This window comes from Pinus tabuliformis, chromosome 7 (genome assembly GCF_031772625.1).
Source record: "Pinus tabuliformis cultivar Carrire ecotype Pingquan chromosome 7, CPIR1, whole genome shotgun sequence".
In the NCBI taxonomy this organism is placed as follows: Eukaryota; Viridiplantae; Streptophyta; class Pinopsida; order Pinales; family Pinaceae; genus Pinus; species Pinus tabuliformis.
Window position 1 is genome coordinate 1,864,669,107 of NC_142293.1, and position 21,477 is coordinate 1,864,690,583.

Sequence of the window (21,477 nt, forward strand, 5' to 3'; positions counted from 1 at the left end):
CTCTGCAGCACAAAGAAAATTGCCCGCAGCACCATTCACAAGAATATCAAGTCTTCCAAACTGCTTTACTGTTACTTCAACAACACGAGCAGCATCCTCTATCTTGCGAACATCTCCTTCAATTCCAATGGCCCGAATGCCTGGCGCTTGGAGCGCTGCAGTAGCTTCCTCGACGACGGTCTTTACTGAAGATCAAAAGCATATAACAGCAAAATCCACGAACTACATTGATAAATCTATTTCTAGGGCTGTTATCGTATGTCACATATTAAATTGAACCAAACTCCCCAATTTTAACGTTGTGTCGATGATTTCATATATAAATTCAATATCATTATACAATTGTACAAGAACAATAATCTAAACAAAAGTACTTCCACCTGTATCGGGCCATATATGACGTCCCAAACTATATGCAAATATTTTTTCATCCAGCTCTATAGTATTTTAATGCAGAAGAGTATTGATTCTAATTAGACCTACAACCCTCCAAAAATATTTACTAAAAAAAGTTCATTTATTAGGCGTCCATCCAATTGAGTGACTATCCAAATCCAATTGATATAGCGGCAAAATTCACCTACATTGATAAATCTATTTCTAGGGTTCTATCGTATGTCACAAACCAAACTCCCAAATATTGACATTTTGTCCATGATTTCATCGATATATTCAATATCTTCATTTGATTGTACCACACAATAATTTAAACAAAAGTAAAAGTAGACACAATATGGCTTCACAACAATAATTTAAACAAAAGTACAAGTAGACATAATATGGCTTCACAAACTATATGATAATATTTTTCCATCCATGTCTATAGTATTCTAATGCAGATGCCCTTTGCTTCTAATTAGACCTAGAGCCTTCCTCCAAAAGAAAGTATTAAAAAGGTCCATTTATTATTAGGTGTCAGTCTTCTCACACCAACATAAATTTTAGTGCCATAAGATTGGGACCTAATAAATGAACCTTTGTAACACATTCGTTGGAGAAAGGCTATGAATCCCTATGTTTATGGGTTATTTAATTTTTATAGGTGACGGTCATATCATCCATTAACTCTGAGCAGGTCTTCCAGGAATATATATCCAATAGTATTTTACAGAAGACCTAGACCCGATTGTAACTTTGGTTATCGGAACTTCCCAGCAAGAAATTCAACGGTTGACCTTGCAGTTTGTTCTCGGATGACCCGAACATACAGTCTGGTTAAGGATGCATTAAAAGATTCTTTCACAGCATTCCTAAATATTAAAAGATTCACTGACAACTTTCCTCTAGATATTCACAGCGTTCCTCCCTGAAACGTCGTAAAAGACTCGTTCACAGCGTTCCTTTCGTTTAAGAGATGTATTAAAAGGTTCATCTATTCAGTGCAGGGTATTATTAATGAACTCTTATCACGTTTCATATGAAAGTATTCATATATCCATTCTATGCTATTATATTGTAGAAAGAGTGATCTAGGGTGCCAAATCCATGGTATATATATATATATATATATCCGCCATATCTTCCACTACTTCTTGGCAGGTTTCCGGATGGATGAACATTTCAGAGCTTTCACACATAGATATGGTGTAGGTAGTCAAATATTATGATTAGAGTATGCAATATCAAGCTCGGTAATTTGAAGGTGCTTATTAGATCTTTCTGGGCGTGGGGGGCGGGTGGAAAATAAAAAAAATCTAGTCTAAATTACCCTTTGTTATATTCATTGAATATTAAACTTAAAGTTTTCTGCCAAAATAATGAGTAAAAGTCATTGATTCCCAATTTATTATAATGCATCATCAATTGTGCGTTGTAATAATTTTTAGAACATTGGTGTTCTCAAGTATCATGCATTCATTGGCACAATAATTTTTTAAAATATTATCTCATGGTGTTTTTTTTATGTCGTGGAGCACCACCAGTAGTGCATCATAGAAATTAAGGGCACATCAATACGGCCATGAAATTTGTTTATTAATGTACTTAAGATCTATTGGAGCATTGTTAAAGGTGCATTACTACATTTAATAATAATAATTGACCGACAATTGCAGGAAATTTTAACTCAATAGCGAGTTAAGATGTACTAAATCACCATAAATGGTATGTCCTTTCTTTCTAAGTATACTAACAAGCATAATAAACCAACAATATGCTCTATATATTAACCCATTGTACATAGTGTGGCTCGTAAAAGCATGAATGATCACTGCGAGTTCATGCACCACGTGGAATTTTTTTTGAAAATAATGAAAAGACAAACAAGTTAAAGAACAATTTTAAATTTTAAACCACTAAATACGTAGAGTGGGGGATAACAATCAATTTACTTGGTCCCTTTTTCATTCAAATAAGTATGGTTATGTTATGGTTAGTGTGTAGAGAAAAATATATAAAAAAAATTAGTATTGTTTGCAAAAATCCACCATGGAAGTAGAGAGGAACTCTTCGCTTCAAGACGACAGAGATTCTAAAAAGGTTGTTACCAGAAGGAACAGTGTTGACATGGGAGTCTGCTAAAACCAGTCGTAGATTTAGAAGACTTTTGAAACCTGGAATGTTGGGCATGCATGTGAACTCAGATGGGGCACTAGTTGATGAAAGAGAAGAATATGGAACATCTTCGTCAGCATCCAGTCACTCATTTGAAGATGTGAATTCTGATGGTGTGCAAGAAAATATGAGTGATTTTGAATAATTGTTTAAGATAGTTTATATAACTGATGTATGCATCGTATCTTCAAATAAAATTAATGTTTTCCATATTTTGTTAAATGAGAAGTTATGAAGCATTTTTATGTTGTTGGATTATGTTTTAAGTATGATAAATTTTATTGTTTAAATATCTACAATGCAATATCAAATTAGAGATATAATGTCTGTTTTATTCAGTATACAAATAAAGACTTTTGAATTCATTCGGTGATATAATTTGTTCATAATGTCATGTTTTTTTAGTTTTATAGTTGAAAAAATTTCAATTTCTTTTGTATCTAGCATGTTGTGGTTGAAAACATGTTAAATTTATACTTAGGAAAGAAAAACGATATTCTACCAGAAACATTAATTTGTTTTTTCCTTAAAATTTAACTTTGTTTGAGACATAAAAAATTGGTTTTATTAGCATTTTTTAAAAAGTATGAAAATTGACCCTAAAAAAAAAATCATTATTCCAGTATCAACACTTTCGTTCTGAAGCTATATTTTGCAGGAAAATTTCGTAGAAAATTTCATAGTCACTGCCATTTTTAAAACAGCCGCAAAATTGACACCTAAAAAAAAAAACATCATTCCAGTATACACACTTTTCGTTTTGAGCACTGTTTTTGTGGTTTTTTTGAGGTTTTTGGGCCAGAGTTCCCATTTTGAGTTTATAGTTCCCGTTTCAAAGTTTACATTGTTTGGGGGGTAAATATTCAAAATGGATAGCGATCCTTCAAGAGTTTGATCTGGAATTTGTAAAATCCAATTCAAAGAAAGCTCTAGTTTTTGCAGAATTACTATGTGATTTCCCATCGTCGTCCAACGATGAAACATCCGAAGAATCAATCGTGGATGAGAATCTGTTTCTGATATCTACAAGCAATGAGTGGTATGGAGATATAATAATTTATCTCCAAACCCAAAAGTTTAGGCCTAACACCTCTCACTCGGAACAGAAACGTATACGATACCAAGCAAAAGACTACATGATTGTCGGTGACACACTTTACCGTCGTGGTATCGATACAGTTCTGAGAAGGTGCCTCACCCATGAGGAAGCCGAAAAAGCCCTGAATGAGTGTCATTCAGGCGCGTGTGGGGGGCATCAATCTAGATATGCTACAGCACAAAAAATCTTACGAGCAGGATACTTCTGGCCAACCATGTTCAAAGATTGCATAACCGTAGTCAGAAGTTGCCATGCCTGTCAAATTTTTGATAGCAAAACCAGAAGACCACCCGCACCTTTACAGCCAATAGTTGCTGTTGGGCCTTTTGCCAAATGGGGCATCGATTTCATGACATGTAACCCCACCTCGACCGGGGGGCATGGGTATATTATAGTCGCCGTTGACTATTTTACCAAATGGGCCGAGGCGATGCCTACATTAGATAACACTGGTGAAACAGCTGCCCTTTTCTTTTTCAATCATGTAGTCGCCAGATTCGGCGTACCACAGGCTATAGTTATGGATCATGGATCGCATTTTCGCAATCACATGATGCTCGAATTAGCTTCCAAACTAGGATTGTCTCACGACAGCTCTACTCCATATTATCTGCAAGCCAAAGGACAAGTTGAAGCGATCAACAAGGTCCTGAAGCGTATGTTGCAAAGGATGATCGGAGTTCACAAAAGAAGGTGGCACCTAATCCTGTACTCAGCCTTGTGGGCTTACCGAACATCGGTAAGGAATGCAACCGGGTTCACACCCTTCCAACTGGTATATGGCCTGGAAGCAGTCTTACCAGTCCAGTGCAAAATTTCGTCTCTTAAACTCGCAATCGATCTCCTCCCCGGAACTTCAGAAGAAGAGGCCCATTTCTTGGAATTAATCCAATTGGATGAAACCCGTCGTGATGCCGCTTTGGCTAATGAAGCCCATAAGAAACGAGTTAAGGCGCAGTTCGACAAAAATGTCAAACCCCGTGTCTTCTCAGAAGGTGACTTGGTCTTGCCTTACGACCAAGAATCCGATAAATTGGGAGCAGGTAAATTCAATTCTTTATGGATGGGCCTCTACATTGTTAAACGATTGTTAGCAAAAGGAGCCTATGAGTTAATGGATTATGACGGAATTCCACTGGCGCAACCTCGTAATGGGTTGTACCTCAAGCGTTACTATGCTTAAATAGTAACCAATATGCTTTTGTTGTATTTTGTTTTCGCTAAAGTGTTCGTTTTGGTCGAGTAATCCACCTTTTTACATTTATTGCAGATGTCAAACCTTTTGGAGACATGTGTTGGATATGCTGACGAAGCGAGTCGTAGTTCGCGGAACCTGTCCTCCGCAGCCTGGGCCTTTTTTTATCCAAGCGGCGAGTTAGTAAGTTTCAGAGGTGTATGTATTGGTCAATCAACGAATAACATCGCTGAGTATAGCGCGTTGATAGAACTGCTCTCTGATGCCATCACCCATGGTATACACCGACTAATCGTCAGGCTAGACTCACAACTCGTAATACTACAACTCAATGGTATATATTCCGTCCGAAATCCAGCCATTTATCGCATGTTCCTAAGGGTTAAGATTTTGGAAAGACAATTTGATTTGATTCAATACCAACATATTTCCAGAAACTTAAACACATTAACCGACTCATTAGCAAACTATGTGTTAGATAGACATTTGTGGCATTTATAAAAAGAAACACATCATCAATGTTGTACATGTGGATCACATAACTCAACCAGAATAAAACCCCGAAAATCAAAATATATATATATATATAACTGTTTATGGTTTACATATAATGTTCTGTAACCAAGACAAAATTGGTCACATGACCCAAAAACTCAAAATTCTAGGGGGCACCCTAGTCTAGTGATGCTCATGATAGCACGTCACAGCCTGTGCGATCATGCGTAAGAGACGAGTCCATCGTCTAGGCACACCAGTAGTATGCCGCTGCAACTGTAAAGGTAACTCGTCGATCCTCACATCTGGAATACCGAGAGTAAGGCTCTCAACCTACTCTTGCACAGCTGTGAGGGTCTCGGCCACATCAAGGTCACGAAGAATAACCCTCCCGGCAGCCTCTCCTGCTGGGGCAGCGGTTGGCACTCTCAGGCGAACTACTGGACGAACAGGACCAACATCTGCATGTACACATGAGTTTGATTAAAGTCTTGATAGAATAAAGCACAAGGACATTATAAATAAAAACAGTAAACAGTGATATGGTCGAAGATTTTACCAATAGCGCCCCACTGCTCGCCATCCGGCAGTACTAAATCTGGATCACCCCGGAAGTCCATGCCAGCATATGGATACTCGGAATAGACCATCTCCTGACGATCAAACCACCTGAAGAAGGTATCAGAAAAAGAAATTTGAGATTGACCAGCATGCCTAGACATGTGTGTTGTGGGGAAAAATGCCTATGCAAGACGATCCTATCCACCTAAGGTGTGACAGTGCCTTAGCAACAAACGAATACAGCTATTATGATTTCTTCCTTTATGAAATGTGAAAGAGGGGAGATCGGCAGACTTACCGTTGTCTTCCGGTTGTCCCTCGAACTAGATCCTCTTCTCTTTGTGTGTCCACAGCTACTTGCCTCCTCACTCGATCAAGAGAACAGCTACTTGAATCCCACGGGATCACAAGAGAACAGCTACCTGTGACAAGAGAACAGCTACTTGCGACAAGAGAAGAACACAATACAAAGGCAAATATACATATTCATAAATGATTCAGGATTAGAAGTAAATCAAATACACTGATACAATCATACAAAATACACCAGCATATAGGAAAGAATCAAGATAGCTTTATTAATAAGTAACAGGGTTCAGGAAGAGATACAACCCATGGGGCTCCAATCCAGCATCTCCTTCCCAGCAGAATGGAATTCCTTCTTCAGCTCCCTTCAAAGCATTACACACCCAATGTTTCCAGCCACAAACCAACAGCAATTCTTTGCAATTACCAAATTCCAGCCCCCTAGATCCCATGGAGAAGAGATCCATATATAGATGTTTGGAGAGAGGATGAGTCAGCTTGAGATCTGACTAGTGTCCTCTCCCTCTCTTAGTTCTTGAGTCCACTTGGAGGTTCTTGCTTCCACTTGGAGATTTGGAACCTCTTACTCATCACCAGTCGAATTCCCTGATCCAAGTGTCATTTTGGAAGCTTCATGGGCATTGACACCTTGAGGAATGACTCTGCCACTTGTCCAAACTCGCTCAGCGCAGGTAGCCTTTGTTGGAGTTGACATTCAACGCAGGTAGACAGTGGAGCAGTTGACATTCAGCGCAGATGCTCAATGGAGCAGTTGACATGATCCAGAATTGGCTTGTTTTTGAGTGTTTTCAGGTGGAGAACTTCTGTGAATTGCTGTGGTTAGTTGGCCTTGTTCCTCTAGGGGTAGGAACAACATGTTTAGGGACTTTGGATCCCTTAGTTTATGGACATTTCATGCTCAATGTTGTAAGGCACAAAAATGTCTATAACAGTTGCCCCCTAAAGTATGAGGCCGTTTATCGGGTGAAATGCTTTATCCAGGAGGGTCCGAAGTTCATCCATCTGCTGGGAGGAGACCTGTAGTAAAATACAATACAATACATTATGATTCAAACTGCTTTCATGATCTAGCTGAGGCGGGCATTCCCATGCTCAGCTTTATAAATTCATTTTTGTACATAGAACAGACGATCGTCTGATGGTAGACTGATAATTTTGGTGAAATTATCATCCTTTGAGTAGGATGATCATCTGCTGCAATGATGTACATGTCAAATGTCTTTATCTTTCCTGAATATATATATCACAGCCCGGATGGATGAAACTAGATCCGGGGTCTTCAAACTCGTTCGATCTTCACTCTAAGTACAAGTCGATCCATGTGAGAATTGCGCTGAAGTCGAACATGGAAAGACATCGCTTGATTACCGGTCAATGATGTAAACCGTTAACAAGCGTGAGAGGAATCACCGATAATGATAATGACCCTCAAGGTACTGCAGTACAATTCACGTGGTGTGAATAAAGGACTTGGCGTCGAACACCATGCAAAATCTTCTGGTCGAAGGTCATTGATGTATACCTGTCGCCGGAAGTGAGAAACTTGCCATTGAGGCATGCAAGCTTCAAAGTACTGAAGGGGGTGTTCCTAGATCAACTTCTTGGATAATGAGCTGATGTCGACAAGAAGCGATCCGTCACAGGAGGGCCTTAATGAATCCCACATCAGTGACACGGAACGGAGCTAATGATTTTAATGGAGGTGAAAACGATCTGTGACGTATGATTCAGGGTGGCGGTCATGAATGGATGAAGGATAATGTATGGCAGTGGATGGGACCCGGTTGACTCTTTTTGAACGACTTCTCTTGAACATATGGCGACACTGATGCGATGGATTGGTAGCATTACCCCAAATATGGATGGTATGGCAAGAACATGGTGATGTGACCGGTGAATGAAACAACCCAACCCGAATATGGTACGGAGGAAAAGTGTCATGTTCAAGAGCGACCTGCTACCATCAAAGTTTTCTTGATTTTTCCCAATTTTTCCCCAGTCATTGCTGACCAGTACCTCTTTATTTTTGTCAAGCTTGAGGAGGATAACATATGCTTGTTCTATAACCTGCCCTTCGGGCAAGCCCATCGCTATGTTTTAACGAGCTTAGCGATAGTGAAACTCGTTCTCGTCTAAAGACAAGTTTGTCGCTATTTAATAATTTTAACGAGTCTAACGACAAGGATAACTCGGTCCTTTTCATTTTTAGAGAGTCTGAAAAGGTACATAAAGTTAACTCCAAAATTCCTTTTTCGTCATCTAATCCCTTAAGTCCGAAAAAGTATAAAACAATACAGAAGGGATGAGTTTTCGATAATTTTAACGAGCCGAATAAAACAAGCGCTCGACCTTTTTGTGCAATAATCCCTCAGGTCCAAAAAGATTAAAATCTAGAGGAGGGATAGCTCTTCCTGTCCTTTAACGAGCTGGGAGGCCAAAACTCAGCAATCTTTTCATATTTTACGAGTCAATTGAAAAGAGCTTAAAGAAGACTCGTCTTTTGAGGAACGAGTGATAAACAGGGATAGCAACTGATTCCAAGTACAGGTTGGAATTTTCCAATCACGGCAGTGTCACAAGGATGGCTAGGTGAAATCACTCTTCGCAGTTGTTCCTCAAAATGGGTAAACAATCATATGGGGGTGAACGATCGGCCAAATGAAAAGTGGAGGTGGCAGGTGCAAACACGACCAAGGCTTTTACGGCTGATAAATTTACGATCACAGTGGTTATTTACCGGGATAGGTTCATTTTTTAGTTAAAAATGAGCTTAAACACTGGAGGAAACTCTGCTCACTGCTTATATTTATTTTTTAACGAGCATGAAGACCGCGTTAAAACTGCTCGGATCTTGCGTTTATTTTTTAACGAGCATGAAATTTATGCTAAAACTGCTCGATTACCCAGTCATTTGATAAGAGTGTCTCATCAAGATTCTATTTTTTATGGAGCTTCATCTCACTAAGCTTTGCTCCCCATCCTTTCTTTATGCAAGTTCGGAAACAGCTAATCCTACGAGTTTAAAGGGTTAGACCTACAGGTTTAAAGGGAGGACCTAAAAATTTAAAAAAATAAATAGTCGCCCCTTGCTTGCACTCCAAAAGGTTTGCATGCCCCCAGGTATAAAACAGAGTTTCAAGGTTACCTCTACTTACCCTCCGCCAAAACATTTGTTTTAATCGAGAGAGGCTTACCTCTTTCAGGTTACCCAAAGATTGTCTCGTTAATCTTTCAAACAAAACACTTCCTCAGCAATGTCTACCGAAATAGACAAGGGTGAATGACTGGTGTCAAACACGTAACTTTGACAAAAGAATCCTATTCTAGAACAACCCCTCTTCCAACCACGGACGGGGTACGGACTAGTCATATTCTCCCGCGGAAACCTACCCTATACCCAAAGTTTTCCTGCTGAAGCAGACCAGGACGCATGCCCCCTGGGTTCCAGTCATATCCTCCCGGATTACTCGCGCTCATCAGGAGGACGGACCGTGGGTTGAGACACTTCTTGCATGAATAGACCATTTAGGGATGGTACATGACTATTTGCGATGTGTGATCCGGGAAACGAAAGTTGGTCCACGAGCTTGACCATTCTTCCTTCATGCGGAAAACACATTACTCTAAAGAGTGAGGAGACTACAGCTCCCATGCAATATATATAGTCTCGTCCAAGGAGTAGGTTATAATCCAAGGGTCCTTGAACGACCATCATGTTCATGTGAACGGTCTTCCCTTTCAACGTTATAGGCACATTGGGGAGGATCCCTAAAGGTCGACTGGTTCCTTTATCAAAACCTGATAGATTTCTCAACTTAGGTAAAAGCGTTGGCGAACCAAGCACTTTCCAAGCAATAGAGGAAAGGATACTCACAGATGCCCCCTCATCAATGATAGTGCCAGCCATTACCATTCTGTATATTTGACAAATAATTCTGAATGGTACACTGGCTGGCAACCGGGGTCTGCCTAATTGGTTCCAATCAAAGGACACAACCAGGTTGCTTGGTGGTGGGACCGAATATACGACCGGATATCGCTCTGATGAACTTCCTTCCTGCGATAAAGGAATGGTGGCATTGCCCCCTTGATCATCAGAGTCAGTGCTGATGAAGAGAATCTGGACGGTGTCGTCTTTATTCTCCTCTGTGATGGTGTCATTCGAAGATGGAGCCTCTGAAGGCAAAACCGGGTCAACTGTCGTATCGACCTTTTGACTTTCGTCAGGCGTGGGTCCAGACGGTTCTTCTTCAATGACAGGTGCTTCGGCTGACCACTTAAGTGGCTCGGCCGGATTCTCAACTAGTGAGGGACTTGGCAGGAGTCTTTGATATCCAGGAGGGAGATGCGCTCGTAAAATCGGGCGATCTTCCAGAACTCTTTTTGCCTCATCTAAGAAGGGACAACGGTGGATGGCGTAATCGCCTTCACACAGTCTGCAGGGAAATTTAGCTCTCCTGCTCTGTCCTGGAGCTTCACTCCCACTAGTTGACGGTGAGCAGTCGACATGACTATCAGAGGTCGATGCTCCCGAATTGTGCAAACGGGGGGACCAGTCTCTTAGTATCCGTGGGATACAGGGGAAATCTCTATGGAGGTGGTCTCCCTTGCATATGACGCATGGCGATTTAGGCCTTACGAATGCGGTGTGTGGATTTTTGTTAGATGACATTTGTTTGCCCCCAGTCGCCTTAGGCTCCTTCTTCTTCTTTTCTTTCTTCTTCTTCTCCTTCTTCTCCTTTGGAGCTTGGTTTTTAATTCGACCAGTCCCTTCAAGCGAAGAGGAAGGAGGGGAGGAAGATGAAGTTGAAGGCTGGGAGGCAACTCTTGTCTGATCTAACTGTTGACTCGACTGTTTAGGAATGGTGGTATTCTGAACGACATTGGTTGAAAAGAGCCAAACTGGTAGGCCAATTGTCAATCCTGGAAGCGACAATGTGGCCATGTGGGGTGCACCAACATCTCCCCAAGAGGAGAAGGGACTAGGATTTCCACCCAAGGGAACTCCTTGGTTGGTGTGCTCCATCTTTTCAACCTAAAGATCAACGCAGGATTAAAGGGTGATTGTTCCGTTTAAAATAAATTGTTAACGACGCTTTAGACACAACTTGCTTTTTCAGTTTTAAAGAGTCGAGAAAAAGCTAAAGATGACTCTAGTCTCCTTCGATGTTTTAACGAGCCCGAAGTGACAAATGCTTGGATGGACTTTTTCTGTTATAGAGTCTGAAAAAGGCCAAAAGAAACTGCTCTGGAGATCTAGGCAGAGGGTGTGCCAAACTTTTCGCAAAACCACAGAATACTTTTTACGGTACGGGTGGTCGATCTTCGTGAATGTTGTGTTCACTGCATTGCGATCAGTAGGGCGACCGACACGGCTTCCTAAGGATAAAAGATATATTCCTATAGGGGTCTCCCAATATATACGCGACGGTACGTGGGAGCACAAATCCGTACTAGCGCTACCGTCTCTCAGGAGGAATCACCCACCTTCTTCGAGATCGACAGTCACTAGGCTTAACGACGCCGGAACACATCTCTAGCCTAGACCTCTATGTTGTGCGTTATGTTACAAAGCGTTGTTAGGTTCATTCAGATTATTTTAGGTTGATCTTTTTAAAATTTTCCTTTCAAGGTTCACCATGAGATGTATGATACAAATTCCTAAATGCAGTCTAAGATGATAAGCAAGCTTTATTATCTTTCAACTTTGAAAATCCTAGCTACTAAGGGAAAAGAATAACACTATCTTTTCTCAAAGAGCAATCAGCACACTCTAATGCACTTTCCCTAAATCCAACATACAAACTATCAAATGCAAAATGCACAATGCAAGTGTTTGTTTTCCACTTTCTTAGTATAAATGCCTACAAAGAAAGCTTTTTGCACAACTTTGAATTTGCTTTACAATGATCAATACAAACAAGTTCACTTTCTTCGAAATCAACAAGGGTAGAAGAGATTACAATCACTTTGCGATTTTCGAAACAAAGACTTGTTTTGACACTTTGAAAGAGACAAATTCAAACCAATAAGCAAAAGTAAAACTATAATCAATCTGAAAAACAGCCAATGAACTCTCTTCTAAGATCACTATCAATCAGATCTGAATCAAAGGCTACAGGATGACTACTTTACTCATGCAAAGGAAGACTGTAAGTGACGCCACAAACACTTAAAAACATTCACAATCTTTTTGTACAAAAAGAGGCGGAATCTAAGCAAAGAAAAAGGTTTATCAGACTGGTACCTATGCTGGTTAAAGGCTGCAAAAACAGAGATCAAAACAGGGAAAAAGACAACAAAGAACCCCAGCTGCACAAGGCCACACTGGTTCAGCGCAGGTCTAACACTGTCAGTTTGACATTCAGCGCAGGTAGCCCCTTCGGGACCTGCGTTGAAATGCAGACTGCCTTCACAGTGCCTGCGCTGAAAGAGAAACTCTCGTTTCCCTTGGTTTCTGGGTCATAAAATGCTCAAAAATCAACTGTTTCAGGCCAAATCAGAAACACAAGCAAGGTATAAATAGAGGGATACTTTGATAGGGTACTAAATACTATCACAAGGATCATCAAATCATTTGTGGATCTAGTTTAGATCATAGACAAGTCCAACAACTGGATCAAAGCAGCAACTTTTACTTTGCATCCGGGAAAGATGCAGTTCAATAGTTGTTGTCAAGTCTATGAAGTAAACAAATGACGGAAACACAAATGAAATGAATAAACAAGTTCTTCCCCAGTTGAGTCGCCAATTTGTTGTGGGGAAAAATGCCTATGCAGGACGATCCTATCCACCTAAGGTGTGACAGTGCCTTAGCAACAAACGAATACAGCTATTATGATTTCTTCCTTTATGAAATGTGAAAGAGGGGAGATCGGCAGACTTACCGTTGTCTTCCGGTTGTCCCTCGAACTAGATCATCTTCTCTTTGTGTGTCCACAGCTACTTGCCTCCTCACTCGATCAAGAGAACAGCTACTTGAATCCCACGGGATCACAAGAGAACAGCTACCTGTGACAAGAGAACAGCTACTTGCGACAAGAGAAGAACACAATACAAAGGCAAATATACATATTCATAAATGATTCAGGATTAGAAGTAAATCAAATACACTGATACAATCATACAAAATACACCAGCATATAGGAAAGAATCAAGATAGCTTTATTAATAAGTAACAGGGTTCAGGAAGAGATACAACAAATGGGGCTCCAATCCAGCATCTCCTTCCCAGCAGAATGGAATTCCTTCTTCAGCTCCCTTCAAAGCATTACACACCCAATGTTTCCAGCCACAAACCAACATCAATTCTTTGCAATTACCAAATTCCAGCCCCCTAGATCCCATGGAGAAGAGATCCATATATAGATGTTTGGAGAGAGGATGAGTCAGCTTGAGATCTGACTAGTGTCCTCTCCCTCTCTTAGTTCTTGAGTCCACTTGGAGGTTCTTGCTTCCACTTGGAGATTTGGAACCTCTTACTCATCACCAGTCGAATTCCCTAATCCAAGTGTCATTTTGGAAGCTTCCTGGGCATTGACACCTTGAGGAATGACTCTGCCACTTGTCCAAACTCGCTCAGCGCAGGTAGCCTTTGTTGGAGTTGACATTCAATGCAGGTAGACAGTGGAGCAGTTGACATTCAGCGCAGATGCTCAGTGGAGCAGTTGACATGATCCAGAATTGGCTTGTTTTTGAGTGTTTTCAGGTGGAGAACTTCTGTGAATTGCTGTGGTTAGTTGGCCTTGTTCCTCTAGGGGTAGCAACAACATGTTTAGGGACTTTGGATCCCTTAGTTTATGGACATTTCATGCTCAATGGTGTAAGGCACAAAAATGTCTATAACAATGTGGTCAACCCATCTCTGCATGTGTGGTTCAGTAGGAGAAGGCAAGTCGAGTGCAATGTACTGTGGCTGCATCAGTGGTATCTTCTCCAAGGCAAAGGCGGTCAAAATAGAACCGAACCCAAAGTTCTTCAACCTCCCATCCTTTACCTTGGTCAACTGACTCTTCATCACAAGAAGTACTGCATCACACCAGTTGAATATTTTCGGTTGGAGGCACTCCAAGGCATGCTGCATATAGGATCTGTTGGCTACATGAAGAGACGCACTACCGGCCATCCTACCAAAAGTATACAGGATAGACCTAAGGGACCTGTCAGCAACATCACGGATAATGATCTTGCCATCTTTACTCAGCTGAGATCCTTCCCTGCAATACTGGCGGACATAATCTCTCACAGAGTCACTCCCTCGGGCCGAACCTGACAAAGAGATGGGGGCACCCCGCCTCGACAAGCCAGTCAAGAAGTAAATGTGTACTGCGGTCAAGGGGATAGATTTGTCCCTAATCTAAAAAATTTGGTTGATAGGATCCCAAGCATCGAGCAAATACTGCAGTAGGTTGATCTGCTATCTCATGCTAGAGATGCGGAAGAACTTCAGCAGACCACAGTTCCGCAGCGCGTTCACCGTAACCGGATCATGTAGGGCAATCATGTCCTCTTCTTCATGTTCTCGTTCTCGCCATGTAAGGGTCATTTTGCTCCAATATCTCTGAAAAACAAACATGAGAGGAGTTAGATCCTGGTTTTGATGAGAAACAGGCAAAAATTTTCATCAAAAACTGTGCAACAAAATCCTTTTCTGCGCCCAGCGCACCTGCACAGTGTTCCACCTGCGTTGAAGGTCAAACTGCCTTCATACTGCTTGACATTCAGCGCAGGTTTCGAGTGCCCAAGGTGCGCTGATGGCAGAGCGACCCCATCAAACCCCAGGGGCTCAAAAAAACAGAGAATGAAGCACAGAATGCAGAAAGGAAACCATGAAATGAAAGAGCTCAGGTTTAGCTCCTACCTGGTCCAGACGGCGCCGAGAATCGTCCACAGAATCTCCCGAAATCCGCTGATGAAAATCAAGGGGGAAGAGGCACCTCCAAAGCTCCAACAAACCAAGTTCAAATGAAATGGTAAAATGAGATGTAAAAACACTTTTTAATTGATTTTTACGTAGTTCAAAGTAAAATATTATCATTTTAATCTCATTTTCAAGCAAATGTTGTTCATTTCTAACTAGTTTGATGAAGCAATTGAAGATACAGTACTATCTTTGAAAAGCAAAGCTATTTATGGTAAAAAATCAAAACTAGACCATGTTATCGAGCAGTTTTAGCACATAGTTCATGCTCGTTAAAAAATAAACATAAGATCGAGCAAGTGTTTCAACCCGTGTTTAAGCTCGTTAAAAAATGAACTATCCTCCGGTAAATAACCACCGTGAATGTAATATTATCAGCCATTAAAGCCTTGGTCGTGTTTTCACCATCACCTCCACTTTTCCATTGACCGATCATTCACCTCCATTTGATTGTTTACCCATTTTGAGGAACAGCTGCGAAGAGTGATTTCACTAGCCATCCTTGTGACACTGCCATGATTGGAAAATTCCAACCCTTACCTGGAATCAGCTGCTACCCGACGAGTCTTCTTTAAGCTCTTTTCATCTGACTCGTAAAATATGAAAATATTGTCGAGTTTTGGCCTTCCAGCTCGTTAAAGTGACCGGAAGTGCTATCCCTCCTCTAGATTTTAATCTTTTTGGACCTGAGGGATTATTGCACAAAAAGATCGAGCGCTTGCTTTGTTCGGCTCGTTAAAACTATCGAAAATTCATCCCTTCTGTATTGTTTTATACTTTTTCGGACTTAAGGGATTAGATGACGAAAAAGGACTTTTGGAGTTATCTTTACGTACCTTTTCAGACTCTCTAAAAATGAAAAGGACCGAGTTTTCTTTGTCGTTAGACTCGTTAAAAAGATTAATAGCGACAAACTTGTCTTTAGACGAGAACGAGTTTCACTATCGCTAGGCTCGTTAAAACATAGCGATGGGTTTGCCTGAAGGGAAAATTATAGAACAAGCATATGTTATCCTCCTCAAGCTTGACAAAAATAAAGAGGTACTGGTCAGAAATGACTGGGGAAAAATTGGGAAGAAACTCAAAGAACTTTTATTGGTAGCAAGTCGCTCTTGAACATGACACTTCCGCTCCGTGCTTGAGTCGGGTTGGGTTGTTTCATTCACCGGTCACATCACCATGGTCTCGCCATACCATCCACCTTTGGGGTAAATGCTACCGATCCATCACACAAGTGTCACCGATATGTTCAAGAGAAGTCATCCAGAGAAGTCAACCGTGTCCCATCCACTACCATACATTATCCTTCATCCTTTCATGACCGCCACCCTGAACCATATATCATCAGATCATTTTCACCTCCATCAACATCATTTGCTTCGTTCCGTGTCACTGATGTGGGATACATTAAGGCCCTCCTTTGACGGATCGCTTCTTGTCAACATCAGCTCATTATCCAAGAAGTTGATCTAGGAACACCCCTTCAGTACTTTGAAGCTTGCATGCCTCAATGGCAAGTTTCTCACTTCCGGCGACAGGTATACATCAATGACCTTCGACCGAAAGATTTTGCGTGGTGTTCGACGCCAAGTCCTTTATTCACACCACGTGAATTGTACTGCAGTACCTTGAGGGTCATTATCATTATCGGTGATTCCTCTCGCGCTTGTTAACAGTTTACATCATTGACTGGTAATCAAGCGATGTCTTTCCATGTTCGACTTCAAAACATTTCTCACATGGATCGACTTGTACTTAGAGTGAAGATCGGACAAGATTGAAGACCCCAGATCTAGTTCCATCCATCCGGGCTGCGATATATATTCAGGAAAAATAAAGACATTGACATGTACAGCATTGCAATACAGATAATCATCCTACCAAAAGGATGATGATTTCATCAAAATCATCAATCTACCATCAGACGATTGTCTGTTCTACGTACAGAAAAATGAATTTATAAAGCTAAGCATGGGAATGCCCGCCTCAGCTAGATCATGAAAACAGTATGAAAAATAATGTATTGTATTGTATCTTATTACAGGTCTCCTCCCAGCATTGAAAGAACTTCGGATCCTCCTAATAAAGCATTTCACCCGATAAACGGCCTCATACTTTAGGGGGCAACTGTTATAGACATTTTTGTGCCTTACAGCATTGAGCATGAAATGTCCATAATCCAAGGGATCCAAAGTCCCTAAAAGAGTTGTTCCTGCCCCTAAAGGAACAAGGTCAACCAATGACAGCTTCTCCCAGAAGTTCTCCACCAAAAACCACTCAGAAACAGTCAATTCAGGATCAATTCAGATGCTCTACTAGCTGCCTGCGTTGCAATGCACCCCAGTACACTGGCTAGGTGCGTTGCAACGCACCTAAATGCACTGCCAGGGTGCGCTGAGCGAGAAATTCCAAATGGCAGTATCATTCCTCGAGGTGTACAGACACTGGAAGCTTCCAGAATCTTCCTCAATGACACTTGCCTCAATGAATTCGACCAGTGATGAGTAAGAGGCTCTCAGCCTCCAAGTGGAAGCAAGAACTGACAGAGAGAAGCCACAAGTCAAAACATAAGCTGACTCATCCTCTCTTCTTACATCTATATATGGATCCCTCATCCCAGAGATCCAGAGGCTGGAATTTTGTACTTTGCAGAGAATTGTTGTTGGTTTGGGATTGAGATTAGTACATTGGGTGATTTTTGCTTTGTTGGAGGAGAGGAAGGGATTCCTTTGCTGGGAGGTAGATGCTGGATCGGGACTCACTTGGTTGTATCTCCTCTTGGACTTTATTATCATATCAATAAACTATTTGAGTTTCTCCTACATGCTGTGTATCAATGATGTTTTGTTATATTTGCATGTTTAGCTTAGTCTGATTCTGAGCCTTTTATGAATGTATATCTATATCTTCGTGTAGTTTCTCTCTCGTGATCTTGCAGGAATTCGGTGAAGCTGGGCTGATAAGGGAGCAGGGAGCTGGGAGCTATTGAAGAGAGGAGTGATTGGATCAACAAACTAGTGAAAGACACAGGTTAGTTGCATCCTTTCTCCTCATTTACATCTCATAAAGAAGAATACTCAAGTAGTTTTCCTTGTTTGTTGCTAAGGCACTATCACACCTTAGAGTGGGATAGGGGCATTCCGAATGGATACTTTTCCCAACAACACCTCCGGCTAAAGTTTTGCATCGACCAGACTAGAGACAAAGGGATAGATATCAAAACCATAACCCTTCCTGAACTAAAAGTGATTGCGTTTACTATTACCAGGCTCTGTGGAAGCACGGCACTACATATAGCCACTGGATCCCAAATGCAGATGGAAATAGACTGCTTTCGAGGCACCATCTTCAACTGGTGCGATGTTGTGTTGGATAATATAAAAGGCCAACTGACTAGAGCAAAGAACGGACAACTGAAGACCTTTGGATATGGTGCTTTAGTTGTGAGATTTTCTCTGGAGAGGGTCCCAATGTTGGTCCCACAGCATCTTACTGTTGGAGCTGGACTTCCCCGAGAGCCCAAATTGATGCGTTGGGTTGCAGTTATGGCCCGTCACCCTGAGGAGGGGACAGAAGTCGTTCGATTCACTCCTGAGTATTTTCATTGGTTGGAGAACCAAATTTTTGCTATTTAGGACTTTCCTTATGCTGGGGTAGATTATCGTGGTGACCCAGACATGGCTCTTCCACCAGGAGAGCAATGGGATGACTCAAGTAAAATCATTTTCAACATTTCCTAATTTAATTTTTTTTGTTTTTATCTCGTCCCAAAATTGATAGTAAAAGTTTTAAATGCAGATGTAGGTCCACGGCGACCAGCCACTCTCCGGCCCTATGAGAGGAAACAACCAGCTGCAGCAGCACCAGCCCCACAGGACGAATCCACAGAGACTTTGGCCGAATTGGAGAGCCATCTAGAGCGTTTGACAGTAGACATTCCGGAGACCAGCATAGATGACATTCCTCTTAGGCTATAGCACTATGTGATCGGGGTCCCAAGACCTTTCAGGAGGTTCCTTTGTAAGGTGGCCCGTATAGTGGTTTCTTATCATGATCATCACTAGTGATAGGATGATCGCCTATTGTAGACACATATGACATTTTTTGCTTTTTGTACTATCATATTTGTTGATCATAAGGTGTTTTTCAACCTATGATTGAAGACGATGTATATTTGACACACTTCTATGTTATACTATATCACTATTATCGGCTTATCTTGTAAAACATGTTATGAAATGTTTTTAAATTTACTTGTATGATTATTGCAAATGTCTACTTAACATTCTAGAAGTAATTGCATCTGCTAATGTATTTAAATATCTTGGAATATGCTGATATTCAATATAGTCAAATTCACGTTCCAAGAGACGGACTCTCAAAAATAATCTCAATAACACTGGATTTCTAATGGTATATACTCTATTAAGTTGTAATACAACGAGTTCAGAATCTAACCTCACTATCAAACTCTGAATCCCAAATGAAATAGATTCAGATAATAACTCAATCACTACACTATACTCTGCAATGTTGTTTGTTGTTTGACCGAGGCTTACCCCATGCATAGATACCAACTCGTCAGAGGGCGAATAAATAACCGAAGCTGCGGAAGAAATGTTCTGTGTATTACAACAAGCACCATCAGCAAAACCAATGTGTGTTTGGAGAGGCATTAACATCTGCAATATCAAGAGCAAAACCAAGATAAGCAGGAATAATGACAAAAAACACTCTCTAAGCTAAGCACACTTTTACTCTAAAACACACTAGCTAGAAAGAAAACTAAACCTAACTAAAAATCTCCACACCTAGATTTAAGCATAATACCTCTTCAGGTAAAGACCATTTCTGGGTTTACCTAAAGAGACCCCGTCAAAGTCTACCAATTCATAGGCCCCTTTTGCTATCTTTCGCTTAACAACATAAGGACCATGCCACATGGGTACGAATTTTCCAGCGCCTAATTTATCATTTGCTTGATCGTACAATAAGACTAGGTCTCGTTCCGAAAAATTTCGAGGGGTAACATTTCGATCATACTGAGCTTTAATACGTTTGGCATGAGTTTCAATCGCTAATGCAGCATCATGTCGATTCTCATCTAGCTGAGCCAAGTATAACAAACGTGTTTCCTCTTCAGAAGTGGCTGGAAGTAATTAAATGGCCATTTGCAATGACAGGATTTCGCATTCAATGGGTAGCACAGCTTCCAAACCATAAACTAGTTGGAAAGGAGTGAAACTGGTTGACGTTTTTACTGAAGTTCGATACGCCCAAAGCGCTGAAAATAGCATGTTATGCCAATTCGACCTATGAATCCCAATGATTCGTTGGATCATGATGACTAGAACTTTGTTGATGGCTTCAACCAGACCATTAGCCTGTGGATAATATGGAGTTGAACTATCGTGACGCAAACCAAGTTGGTTTGTAAGTTCAGTGATCATAATGTTTCGAAAATGACGCCCATGATCAGTGATAATCACTTGTGGAACACCAAACCTAGCAATTATATGATTGAACATGAAAATCGCAGCAGTTTTGCCGTCTGCCTCAAATGTAGGCATCGCCTCGGCCGGGGGGCATGCGTATATCATCCTTGTGGTAGACTATTTTACTTATAGGGTGGAGAGGAGCAGGTGGAAAATGCATCTTTCGATCAAAAATTTGGCAGTTGTGGCATTTACGGACCGCGTTAATACAATCCTTAAACAAAGACGGCCAAAAGTAGCCAGCACGCAATATCTTTTAGGCTGTGGCAAACCAGGACATATGATCGCCACACGCTCCAGAGTGACAGTCATTTAGAACCCTTTCAGCTTCCTCATGAGTTAAATAACATCGGAAAACAGAGTCCGCCCATGACGATAAAGTGTATCTACAATAATTTTGAATTGTTGGGACTGGAATCGTATTTTTCGACGTTCTGACCTTGAAATTTCTGGCTGAAAGGATTGGGTCTGGAGATAAACTTCCCCATACCATGGATCTAATGTGCTGATTAGAAACAAGGATTCGTTCGCAATGGGCTCCTCCACCACAGTTTCCGTGTCAGCACGCGGGAAGCCACACATTAACTCCACAAAAACTAAAGATTTCTTCGACTTAGACTTTTCAAATTCCAAGTCAAACTCCTACAGGATCACAATCCATTTGGAGTACTTTCCCCCTAGCAATTGTTTGGTCAAAATATAGATCATAGGGTTGCAATCGGAAATTACTGTAGTTTTGCGTAGTAAAATGTAATGACGAAAACGTTGGACAGCTTGAACAGTTGCCAATGCAAATTTCTCCACATGTGAGTATTTTAGCTCAGTTGGATTT